Source organism: Quercus suber, unplaced genomic scaffold (genome assembly GCF_002906115.3).
Source record: "Quercus suber isolate HL8 unplaced genomic scaffold, Cork oak 2.0 scaffold_1038, whole genome shotgun sequence".
In the NCBI taxonomy this organism is placed as follows: domain Eukaryota; kingdom Viridiplantae; phylum Streptophyta; class Magnoliopsida; order Fagales; family Fagaceae; genus Quercus; species Quercus suber.
The window spans coordinates 99,709-112,215 of record NW_027070449.1 but is presented as its reverse complement, the minus strand read 5'-3'; the positions used below and the strand labels follow the sequence as shown (position 1 = coordinate 112,215).

The 12,507-nt window shown below is 40.2% G+C and overlaps 1 protein-coding gene across 8 annotated transcripts in view; it reads left to right on the top strand.

The window, feature by feature from the left end:
• Window positions 1-206: 206 nt before the first annotated feature.
• LOC112029450 (probable disease resistance protein At4g27220) overlaps window positions 207-12,507 on the top strand; it is a 41,827-nt gene continuing 29,526 nt past the window's right edge. For 5 of the 8 annotated variants that reach the window (XM_065769057.1, XM_065769056.1, XM_065769051.1 and 2 more), the window contains exons 1-2: window positions 207-926; window positions 1,014-1,169. The gene's annotated coding sequence lies outside the window, so the exon portion shown is untranslated. The remainder of the gene's footprint in view (window positions 927-1,013; window positions 1,170-12,507) is intronic. The other 3 variants (XM_065769055.1, XM_065769052.1, XM_024062133.2) reach the window with 2 other exon arrangements.

The window sequence follows — 12,507 nt, the reverse complement described above, 5'->3', positions numbered from 1 at the left end:
TTCTTCTCAATTTTTGGATACAAACTTATATTTTGTATTTTTTTTTAGAATGTATATTTTGTATTTTAGTTAACTACTTTTCAAAACATTCATATTTGATTTTCGGTTTTATGAGAGCATTATTATTATTATTTTTATTATTTCTCTCAATTTTCAAAATATCAATTTTTATTTATTTCAGTTAATCTTGAGACAATTATTAATATTTATTTTTTTTAATGCATTATTTAAAAAAAAACTAAAACACAAAAAAGAACAAAATAATTGTTTGGAGAATGATTTTTATTATTTATTGAACTCACGTCAATTGGTAAAATATTCTATTGTTGAATAAGAGATTTATGATTTAAATCTGTTTATGTAAAAAATTAATTAATTTTTTGACTTAGTTATTATAATAATTATAATAATGCAGATGTCATCAATTGAACTGAAAAAAAGATATTTTCGGTTGAGGTCCGGTTGAAAGACTTTTCCTACTCTACTTCCCTTCATTTAATTTGTCCTCTAAATTGATTTTCGCAGCAGCTTCTGTGTAGTCACTCTTCACACTCTCATTTTGGTTTTATTTTGCCCCACTTCTCAAAACAAAAAGAAAGAAAGAGTTTGATACTTTCTACTTTACGCCATTAATTTTCGTTGCAGTCATTTCTTAGTTTGGTTCTGCTTTACTCGATCCAACTCTTTTAAAAAAAAAAAGAAAAAAAAAATCAAACTTTTTACCTTAATTTTCGTTGCAGTTTTTTGTGTTAGTATCATATCATTTTAGTTGTACTCTGCTCCACTTTTCCTAAAAAGAAAAAAGAAAAAAAAGTAGTTAAGTATTTTAGGCTTCTCACCCCTGCTCTCATTTACTGTAGCGATTATCCTTGATCTGTGAAGTCATAGAAGAAAAACCTACAAAAATTGTAGTGTGAAGGAGAGAGGTACTTCCTTTTAGTTTCTTACTTTTATATTTTTTTTTTCTTCGTTTATGCTATGCTTTCATTCTTCAATTTGATTTTTTGTTGCAGTTTATTTGCTCTGTTTTACTTATCAAGACTTGTAACGAAGGGAAAAGAAGAAGGTATCGCCAACCCTTCATGATTACTTGCTACTCAGCACAGTGACTGTCCGAGTGGAAAGCAAAACAAGCTGTTCTGGAATAGTTTGATATCCTAAAGAGAGAGGTACCTTCTTTTTTTTCTTTTATCTCATTCGTCCTTTGACATGGTTCATGCTTTGTTGTAGTTATAATCCCCTTTTTTTTGGCTTGTAATTGTGGTTCTAATAACTGTTCCTAATTTGATGCTTAAATATGGTCACAATAGCTGCTCTTAAAAAGAAAACTAGCATCTAACCTGCATTATCTATAATTCTACATACACTTTAAGATTTGTAGGTCCTTTACCTCAAAAAAAAAAAAAAAAAGATTTTTTTTAGTCTACGGACATGGGTCAACAAGGAAATCTTTTTGATAACCAAAGGCTTTCGTTTCTGTGAATATTGCTTTGATAATTTGATTTTTTTTTCTTTTTTAATTGTTGAGAATCAGTTGATTTGATTACTGAGTGATAGGAATAGAAAAGAAAATAATGTAATATCTCATTTTTACCATATAGAAAACCACAAGACAAGACATGCCTGAGTTTTTTCTAAGAGAGAGGGCAAATATTGCATAGATCAGACCATAGTTGTTGTCAGTATCGTTACGTATGATACGATACGTATCGTATCGTGCACAAAAAGTTTCGTATCGTAAGGATATATTTTAAGTGCTTATGAATCGTTCGATACATAGGTGTGTGTATTATATGAATTGTATCGTATCAGTGAATTGTACGATACATAGACATGTGAGTTTAAAATGAGTATTTTTATTAAAATTTGTGACTTTATTTGATTTAAACAAGTTGTTTGACTTTGCTAACACAAAATTATTGAAAAACTTAATTGAGTCTAATGAAATAACAAGTCTATGAGTTTTTTTCCTCCCTCCTTTTTCTCCTACTATACTCATAACACTCACTTTCATATGTGCAAATTTATTTTTTATGTTATTAATAATGTATTAAATGAAAATATAATTATTTTTTATTTTGTTATTATTATTTTGAGTCTAAAAAGCTAGCATGCCAAGAAAAAATATAAAGAAAAAATTATTAGAATAAAAAAACCAAAAAAGAAGAAGAAGTAAATGTTGATAATAATAAAGAAAATGTCTATGAAAAAATAATTTTGCAATATGCTGAACATGATGATAACATTGACTTAGAAAAAGTTGATTAGCCAAGATAATGAAAGATATTATTATTTTGGTTCATATATCATCTATTACTTCTGAGTTTAATCAATTTGAACGTGCATGTTATAAAGTATAAACATAAGTTAATTGGATTTATTTAGTCGACTTTGTTAAATTTTATTACGTAAGTAATGATTAATTTGGTCATTAGTTGAATATATTTTGAATTTATAATGAATATACCTTTTATATATGTATATCTATAATTATTTTATAATTTTATTAGGTGTTTGTGTATCTTATGATACACGATATGATACGATATACAATAAAAAAAATCAAAAATCGATTCATGATACGATTCAAGATTTGACAACGATGGATCAGACTGTTAAGAATGTTCGATTAAACTGATACCATCTAAAATGTAAAACCTATAATTAATTTTCCATGTTTAACCTATGTTGAAAAAAGAAATTTATGTTTAATTATGCAGATTAAAAGAGAGAGAGAGTTGAAGCAAATCAAGTGGCTTACTCTCACTTTCTTTTTATGTTGATATAGATAAATTTTCATTATATGTTTTGAATTTTTATTTTTATTGAAATAAATAAAATCATAGTGGTGATTTTGGTGAAGGTGGAAGTGGGGATTATTTCCCCAATTGATTGGCGTTTAGCTTCTTTGATACTGATTGTACCCAAATTGGCCATTAATCACCACTATGATTTTATTGGATAATATGTTGAAAATCAATACTGCCTCTCTCTAGAAACTTCTAAAACTTGTCACACAATCTCTCTCTTTCTAGAAATTTCTCTCTTGCTCTCTTTTTGGAATTCTTTCCAAGATAGTTCTCATATTTTCTCTGGAACCTTCCTTACACTAGTGAATTTCAGCCACAAATTTATAAGGTATGTAGAAGGTTGGAGAAAGGCATTAATTTAATGCCAATAAAAAGGAAGAAGCTAGAAGCTTCAAGTTGGTTTCCTAACCAACATACATCTAGGATAAATAGATGTAATGAGGTGAGTGAGAGACTTGTGAAGTGATGTGAAGTGAAGTGAGTGAGTGTCATAAAGCACCAAGTGAGAGATGTGTGAAATTTTGTGACGTGTGTGAAGTGAGGTAATGTGAAGTAGTATGGAAGGTGAAGTGTGTGCCATAGGTAGCAAGTGTGTAGAGTGAAATAGAGTCAAGAGCTAGTGTGTGTAGGTGTCTAGAAGTGAGGTGTGTGCAAGTGTATTTGGTGAGTAAGTGCCGTGTTTGTAGTACACTAGTGTTAGTGTATGGGAGTCAAGTATCAGTATTTGTAAAGTGTTGTAATTTAAAGAGTCAAGTTTTAAATAAAAGCTCTTCGATCAATCTTTTGTTCAACAATCTAGTGTCAGAGCTTTCGTTAACTCAACATAATATTCTTGATAGTTGATAGTATTGGATCATATCAAGGTACAAAATTGGTGCAAAGATATTTTTATAGAATTGGACAATATCCTGCCGGTGTTGGATTCCTTAAAAAAAAAAAAAAAAAATCCTACCACTTTTCTCGCCAAGCAATTCGAAGATGCAAATTTAGGAGAGAGTTTAGGATTTGGGAGTGCCATACCAGTAATATATGTTTTCCACTCATTTTTATTGTTTTTCAATTGCTACGGAGGTTGGGTGAGGTGGGAGATATACTATTCTTTTGTGAATGAAGAAGATAAACTTTAACCGTAATAAATTTTCCATATAAGTGTACAAAACATTTAATTACATAGTTGGAGATAATTAATGCTATTAGCAGTGGCAGCTCTAGAGTGGTTACTAAAAAATTTAAATTATATAAAATCTAATAAAGCGATAACTTGAATATTCTACAATTGCGAGCCAATTCACTAAAGAAAGAAAAATTGTTACGATTGTAAAGCCAAAAAGAATTTAACTGTCGTCACTATTAAGAAAAACTCAAAATCACAATATTTTTCTTGGTACCATTTTTTAAGGAAAAATGAAATTATAGATTATTTTTATTGAATAGGTTGAATGAGCTACAAATTTGAATGATTAGTGTGGGGCCTAATAATCTGGCAACCCAGGCCTATCTTGTATTCGGCCCAGGGCCCATGCCGAGGATGAAGAAGAGCCCGAGGAAGGACCGTGAAGTTTTGAACAGCCAAGAATCCTGCCGAGGACGATCCTGTCCTCGGCAAACCAAGACCGACACGTCAGCCATAACATCATGGCGGGGGAGCACGTCCGGGAGAAGCTGTCATTTCCGCACTAAATGCGCTCACCTAACCTCACAGCCGCATTAATGGAGATGTGACCACTGGACAAGACGGCCTTGGTTGCTGCAACTCACAGGAGTACTGGGAAAGTGGCTAATGGAACAGGCGGTCATAAAAAGATGCATGGATGATCGACAAGCAGAAGAAAGAGGTTGAAGAAAGGGACTATATATAAGAAGAAAAGAGGGATCAGAGGGGGGATTTTTCCCCGGAGGAGCCCCCGAGAGCCAGGCCATCACCAAGCTCCTCGGACCGGTGCCGAGGACAGATTTAGGACGAAAGCCTTGGCTAACCGGCCTTCAATGAACACTATACTGGACGTTGCCTGCTTGTTAGGGCCTAGTTCTTCAATCCACTCTCTACAAATTCATTGTAATGGGCTAATTGGGCTTGAGTCCACTCTCTAAATAGCAGAAGTGCTCAAACCCGGACCCTACAATTGGCGTCGTCTGTGGGGAGAACTTGTGCAATAGCAGGCGCAACGGACAGTTGTTCCTAGATGGCTAGTTCGCGGAAGGTTAACGAAGGCGCATTTAAAAAAAAAATGACTGCAGGAAAGTAGAAGATTCAAAGAAAGCGAAAAGAAAACCAATATTACAACGTTTTTATTAAATGAAAGGTAAGTACAAGGTATAAAATACAAACAGAGTCTCAGACATGCTTGTTTTAAAGCTAGCCCTACAAACAGAGGCCCATACGGACTTGTCCTAAAGCTAACCCTAAAAGAAAAGGGGCTGAGGCAGGCTTGCTTCAAGGCCACCAACGACCCCCGGGCCGGTATGGATGGTACCGACAGGAAGAGAGGAGCAGACGCAAAGGTGCCAGATGGCCCCACCCCATGATGTCCTCCTGATACTCCCAAGGCCTCACGATGCCTGAGCATTGGAGATGGCAACACTCAGGCACCGCGCATGATGTAATCTTGCAAGCCTCCACCGGCAAATAAGCTGGGAGTGAGGCACCACCAGCTTGAAAGGCAGGCATGGACGCACACCGGAGAAGGGCATTATGTACTTCATGGACCTCCCTCCTAACCGCCAGGCACGAGGCCACCAGGATGACGCCCAAATCTTGCCACGCCGAAAGTCTGACGCAGACTACAACCGCAACGGTTCTCAACCAAGGAAGGAGGACCCTGAGCTTACTTGCCTCCGCCCTCATCCAGGGTCGCCCCATTCTATCAAGCTCTGATCATAATCCTGGCAAGGTCATCAAAGGGGCTTAAGGGAAGGGAGAGGCACATTTCCTGTTTGACTGGAGGATTCGTGAAGTGTGGAAGGACAGTTTTCCCAGAAAGCCTTATATATAGAGGCCGGAGGCTGATGGGAATCTGTCCATCCAGAACTCGAAGAAAGAGTCATCAACGACATTAATCCTGACCGAATTCCAAAGAGGCTTACAACCACTGGATCTACATTGATCCACGAGGACATTAATGAGGGCGCGCCTCGCACACCGAAGCGTCAAGCATGGAACGCGAACAGTCAGGAGACGCCTCGTAATCGGAGAAGGCGAAAAATTGGAGCGAAGAAGGGGCTGCTGCCATGTGTCAGGATAGAAGCCCGAGCCACCCCTGCTCGGAGCAGCGCGGGGTCGAAGGTCCGGCTAGATGAAAAGCACATTCTTGGCGAAGCATGGCCGAGGTTTCCATCACGCTAAGAACAAACCTCCCGGCGCTGAAGGCAAATCCCTTCATCCCAAGCAAGGAGTACCTGGGTACTAGACTGAGCTAAGGTCTTCTGCGGTCCTCGGACCCAAACCTGAGGCGAAACTAGTTACTTACAGAAGAACACCTAGGTACTAGACTGAGCTAAGGTCTCTCGTTGTCCTCGGACCCAAACCTGAGGCGAAACTAGTTACTTACAGAAGAACACTTGGGTACTAGACTGAACCTAGGTCTTGCATAGTCCAAGGACTCAAATCTATGGGGAAACTAGCTACTTACAGAAGAAAACAAGCGTTAGACTGAATCAAGGCCTTGCATAGTCCTCGGACTCAAGCCTTTGGGAAAACTAACTACAGCAAGAAGTACTTGGGTACTAGACTGAACCTAAGTCTTGCATGGTCCAAGGACTCAAACCTATGGGAAAACTAGCTACTTACAGAAGAAAACAAGCATTAGACTGAACCCAGGCCTTGCATGGTCCTTGGACTCAAGCCTAGGGGGAAGTTAGCCACCTACAGGAGAACAGAAGCATCAGATGGAACCAAGGGGTGGCATGGTCCTCGGACTGAAACATGTGGGAAAGCAAATTACATCGCAAGGCTAAGTCCCAGACACAACTAAGATGTTGGGCAAAACGTTCAAGTACAACAAGTAAATGGGAACATCGACCGAAGAGCTAGGAAAAACAACTGAATATATTATAAAGGGAAAATACATAGTTTTATTACAATGTCGCCAAAACAAAGGGCGAAGTAAAAAAAAAAAAAAAAGAAAAGAACAATAGCAAAGTCAGAATGGCCCAAGCCGTAAGAAGGGGATAGCCCGACAAGGTGGCCTACTCCCCTAACTCGGTGGGCGGCTTGTCCTGAGGAGTCTATTAGAGGGCTTCTATTGGTACCTCGGGACTCTGGGTCAGAGGGGCTGCTTCTGAGGGCCCTTCCTCAACAAGAAGGATCTGGGGGGCGACGTGTGTGGCTTGGGCATCAGCAGGAGGCTTCACCACATCCTGGAGTGCCTCTTGACTGCCAACTCCTGCCCCCTCTAATGCTCCATGGTGCTCGGCCCCCTCAACAGGCTTATCAGCTGGAACCGAGTCCTCGACAGCATTAGTTTGGCCCTTATCTGTCGTTTGTAAAGCGGAGCCAGCCTCGGGAGCAACGGAGGCAACCTCTCGGATAGCAGAAGGGTAATACACCCTCTCGGCCCTCTTAAGGTCAGACGAGGCCTCAACTCCCGCTTGGTTCAGGGTCTCTTCCCAGGTTTCGGAGCAGAAACGCCTGCACACTTCAGGGATTTGAGCCTTAAGGGTAGCTTCAATCTTAGCCACCCCCTCTGCAAAGGCCTCTCCTTCTGCTTCCTCTACGGAGCACTCAGCATCTACTCTTGCAAACTCGGCTTCGTATTTGGCCCTCATAGCCTCGTCCCTGACGTACTCGACAACGCCTCTCTCCACCACGGCCTCGGCCAGCTTCTTCTTCAGGTCGACAGAATCCTCTTTGGCAACTTACAGCTGACCCTTGACATCCCGCAAGCGCCTTGCCTGGTCCTCGGCATGCTTTAGGGCACCAACCAGGTTGGACCCCACCTTGTCTCTAGCCTTCGTCATCTCCTCCAAACCCTCTACTGCCTTCTTGAGGTCTGCCTCAGATTTCTTAAGAGTGTTTATAGCGCTCAGGTACTTATGGTGCTCTTGATCCAAAGCCTTGCCCTAGTTGTCCGCCTCCTTGTCCAGCCTAAAGGCTGCCTAGATAGCCTGCAAACCAAAATCAAAGCACTGTATGTTAAGTACTAAGCAATGAAATCGAAACGAAAGAATAAGTGTCAGAAGACTTACCATGCCCAGGTACCTCTTAAGGTTACGGGCCACTTCTTGCCTCCTCATACCCCCCAACTCAGCCATGTCGATGGGAAGGAGGAGGGACCTCTCCAGGGCATCGGTCACGCGAGCCCTCTCGCCTTCTCGGAAGTCCCTGAGAGTGGCATCGTCTATTAGAGGCTTCCCGTGAAGCATGGGAGCGGGCAGCCAGGCCTGGGGCTCGGACGCCTGGACAACCTCTTTCCCTTTGTTCTGACCACCAATCCTCAGCTGCTTAGAGGGTCGGCGGGCTTCACCTTCTTCCTGGGAGGAACGAGGCTTTCCCCCATCCACTGGCTTTTTGTCCTTAGAGGACCTCTTCCTTTTCGGATCAAGGGACTCGAGCCGAGGACCCGAGATGAGCGGAATGGTGGACAAACTGGTCTGCGCAGGTAACGGCTTGGGTGGGGTAAGAGGAAGCTTGGGCCTAGACGAAGGGGGCTCGGGTTACGTCTCCCTCAGCACGCCCATCCCCGTCTTGCCCTCAAGCAAGTCCAGCAAGTTGGTTTGGGGCTGTCTCCTAGAACCCATCTCGACTTGAGTACTAACTCGCGGAGGCTGTAGATCGGCTTCAGACAAGTGGTGATCCCCCAAGTCACCAGAAGGATCTTCGGACAGATAGGCCTGGTCGAACGCAGCAAATTCGTCCTCGGACAAACTTAGATCCAGTACCTCCCTCTCTCTTTCCAAATCCTCTCCCTCAGCCTCTTTAACTTGATGGGACGAGGAACCAGCCAACGGGATGCCCTCCGAGATGGATGACCCCTCGGAAAACGAAAACCCGTTCTCCACCACAGTGATTTGTCTGAGTCGAGGATCACGAGCTCTGATCACGTGCTTAGGGACCAAAAACGCCTGAGTCGTGTCGTACCCGAGGATCTTGTGGGCAGTCCTGACTTGGTTATCGGCCTTGTTTAGAAAAATCTCCGCCCTAAGAACGAATTGCAGGTCTTCCTTGTTGACCAGGCTAAAATGGCGCGTGAAAGCGTGTGGATCTGCAGAGAGAAAAACAAACTCCTGTCATCAGTCGAACAAAACAGGTTTACAACAAAGCAAAGAGAAAAAAGCTAGACCATCTCCTACTCCAAGTACCCTACCTGGCTCTCCCTCCGTTGTCGGACAATGGAGACCATCGTGCCACTCCCCTGACACGATGAGAAAATCAAGGTTCAACCCCTTGCTAGAGTCGGGGAGACACTAGATTAGACGAACCCTATCGCCCCTCGTCTTCATATAGTACGTCTTGCCCTTCAGGTGTTGGAGGTTATAGCACCAGTTTACATCATGGTGGGTTAACCTCAACTCCAACTTCTCATTCTAGGTGTCTACGCACCCTAGTATCCTAAACATATTGACGGTGCACTGGGTGGGAGCCAATCTAAAATGCTTAAGGTAGCCGCTCGTCACCGGACCCATGGAGATTCTCATGCCTCCCTCTAGGAAGGCGATTATAGGAATCATAACGTCGCCTTCGTTCCTCCTAAGATACCATTCCCCTTCCGCACAATACCTCAGGCCAATATTGCCGGGTATCCCATGGTCAGCGATGAACTTCTCTATCATCTCCTCAGACTCAACTAGCTTCTTAAACTTACCCATCCCTAACAACGACTAAAAGACTCGGGAAGGGATTAGGAAAAGAAGGAGACAAGAAGAGAAATTTGAGCTAAGGGGGAAGAAGACTTACAGAAATGAGGAAAACCTCCTCGAACAGGCTTTTTATACTGGAAAGGAGCGCTAGTTGTCGTAGAGATTTGACCGGATTCAGAGGGTTCTCGAGTGCACAAATGAGAAGGCAGATCGGTTCAAACGAGCAATTACACTCTCGGTTAACGGTAATTAGTCGAAGTTTCCCGCTCATAAAGGCAGGAAATCCCCACCGACCGGTTAGCATCACATCGTTGAACGTGGGGAGTATGGAGCCGCCAAAATTTAATGCGGGCGTTTAATGTGGGTGCGCACCGTATATCGAGGCGCCAGAAACGTGCGTTGGGCAGACGGAAAGACTCCATCGCTGACGTAGGCCATGGTAGGGCGAGTTATGACGAAGGCCCGAGGACATCAAAATCCTCCTCCCCGCCCGAGGATTCAGATAGCAGGATTTCGAGTGGCTATTGTGGGGCCTAATAATCTGGCAACCCAGGCCCATCTTGTATTCGGCTCAGGCCCATGCCGAGGATGAAGAAGAGCCCGAGGAAGGACCGTGAAGTTCTGAACAGCCAAGAATCTTGTCGAGGACGATCCTGTCCTTGGCAAACCGAGACTGACACGTCAGCGATAACATCAGGGCGGGGGAGCACTTCCGGGAGAAGCTGTCATTTCCGCACTAAATGAGCTCACCTAACCCCACAGTCGCATTAATGGACATATGACCACTGGACAAGACGACCTTGGTTGCTGCAACTCACAGGAGCACTGGGAAAGTGGCTGATGGGACAGGCGGTCAGAAAAAGATGCATGGATGATCGACAAGCGGAAGAAAGAGGTTGAAGAAAAGGACTATATATAGGAAGAAGAGAGGGATCAGAGGGGGGATTTTTCCCCGGAGGAGCCCCCAAGAGCCAAGCCATCACCAAGCTCCTTGGACCGGTGCCGAGGATAGATTTAGGACGAAAGCCTTGGCCGACCGGCCTTCAATGAACACTATACTGGACGTTGCCCGCTTGTTAGGGCCTAGTTCTTCAATCCACTATCTACAAATTCATTGTAATGGGCTAACTGGGCTTGAGTCCACTCTCTAAACAGCAGAAGTGCTCAAACCCGGACTCTACAATTAGCAATTTTTATCTTTTTGTTTTAAAATCAGCTTTTTGGTGAATAATTTGTCAACTTGTTATTTGGTCTTGTTTTCTTATTGTTTGGTTTATGTTTGTTATTTGGGTGATATTTATTGTTGTTATTTATATCTTAAAAAAAAAAAAAATTAAGGATTACGTTTGGGGGGCAGAATTAATCTTGGAGTAATGCTATGTTCACAACATTTTTATAATAGATTTTATGCAAAAAGTTGTTTATTGGTGGATAAAAAAATAATATTAATATTAAGCTAAATTAGAATCAGTAACAGCTTATCACATTGAATTTGTTATGAAAATGTTGTGAAAATGATATGAATAATGAATGTAGCATTACTCTTATTTTTGTTGAACCAAAATTTTTGTAATTTTCATGTCAAAATGTTCAACATTTTTATAAAGTGGTCATAATATGTTATTTAGAATATATATATATATATATTTTGGCTAGTTTATATATACATTTTCTTTTTGCAAGTGAGGGTGATCTTGTGACCACCCTAGCTTGGCAGCTGGCTATAAGATCACTTATTTATATAAGGTTGATGACAAGACCATTAGAGTGTTTCTACTGTTAGATTTATTACAAAATAATGACTTATAAAATGTGTAATTCTTACAAAGTTGCATAAGTGTAACTCTTTCTCTAAATATATGTGTGTACACATGGAAAGAAAGTTTGGAAGCAAGAATAGAGATTGCTTTTTCTTGAGACATACAGACTTTATTACAAATATAAAGGAACAAATGATTTTAAAAATCTTGCGAATTCTCCCAATTTCAATAGAAAGGAATGAACAGTTTTAAAATCCTTGCAAATTCCCCATAAAAAATCATTTTATAACAAAAAGGAACTTTTGTGTTATATCGCTATTTGTTGTTTTTCATTTTTTTAGAGAAGGAATTAAGAATTAAAACTGAGGTTCTCCCATTAGAGAAATTAACTTGTATGTTCATGCATATGCATGAGATACATATACAAATAAATATAACTAAACTTTTCTTTTAAGAGATAGTTTCAACGTGTGATGTCTGCTCTTTATGATTTCTCTTTATCGTTAGACTAAGACACCAATTGATTTTTAAGATTGAGATTGACACTTTACTAGTTGAGGTAACTAGAACCTACATAAGCATAACTAAATGTGTATTAAAATTTTACCAAGTTTATATATAATATATATATATAATATTTATATTTTTGAATATATGAAATAGCTATTAATAAATATAATTTTATTTGAAACAAATGAAGAAAAAAAAATCATATGAATTGTTATCCACGAAAATCTCAATTTTAGAATGTCTAACATCATATATATATATATATATTAACATGAGTGGCTCCATTTGGAGCCTCGAGGGTTCAATGAACCCCCTCAAGCCCAACAAAATACTATCTATAATTTTTTTTGACCTCCTAAAATAAAATTTGAACACTACCTTATATTTTCTTTTAAGCCCAGCTGAAATAATTTTGAATATGATCTTCTTAACAATATCCTGACATTTTTAAACACAAAAAAAAGGTCAAATAACAAACTAATTTGATCTAAAATTTGGGAAAAAAAAATTAATAAGCCCAATAACAAAAGTAGAAATTTGTTATTCTTTTCTTTTACAGTGAGTTTTAACTTATAATTTTCGCTCTTGATGATAATTTTTTATTATTAGACTAAGACACTAATTGGTTTTTT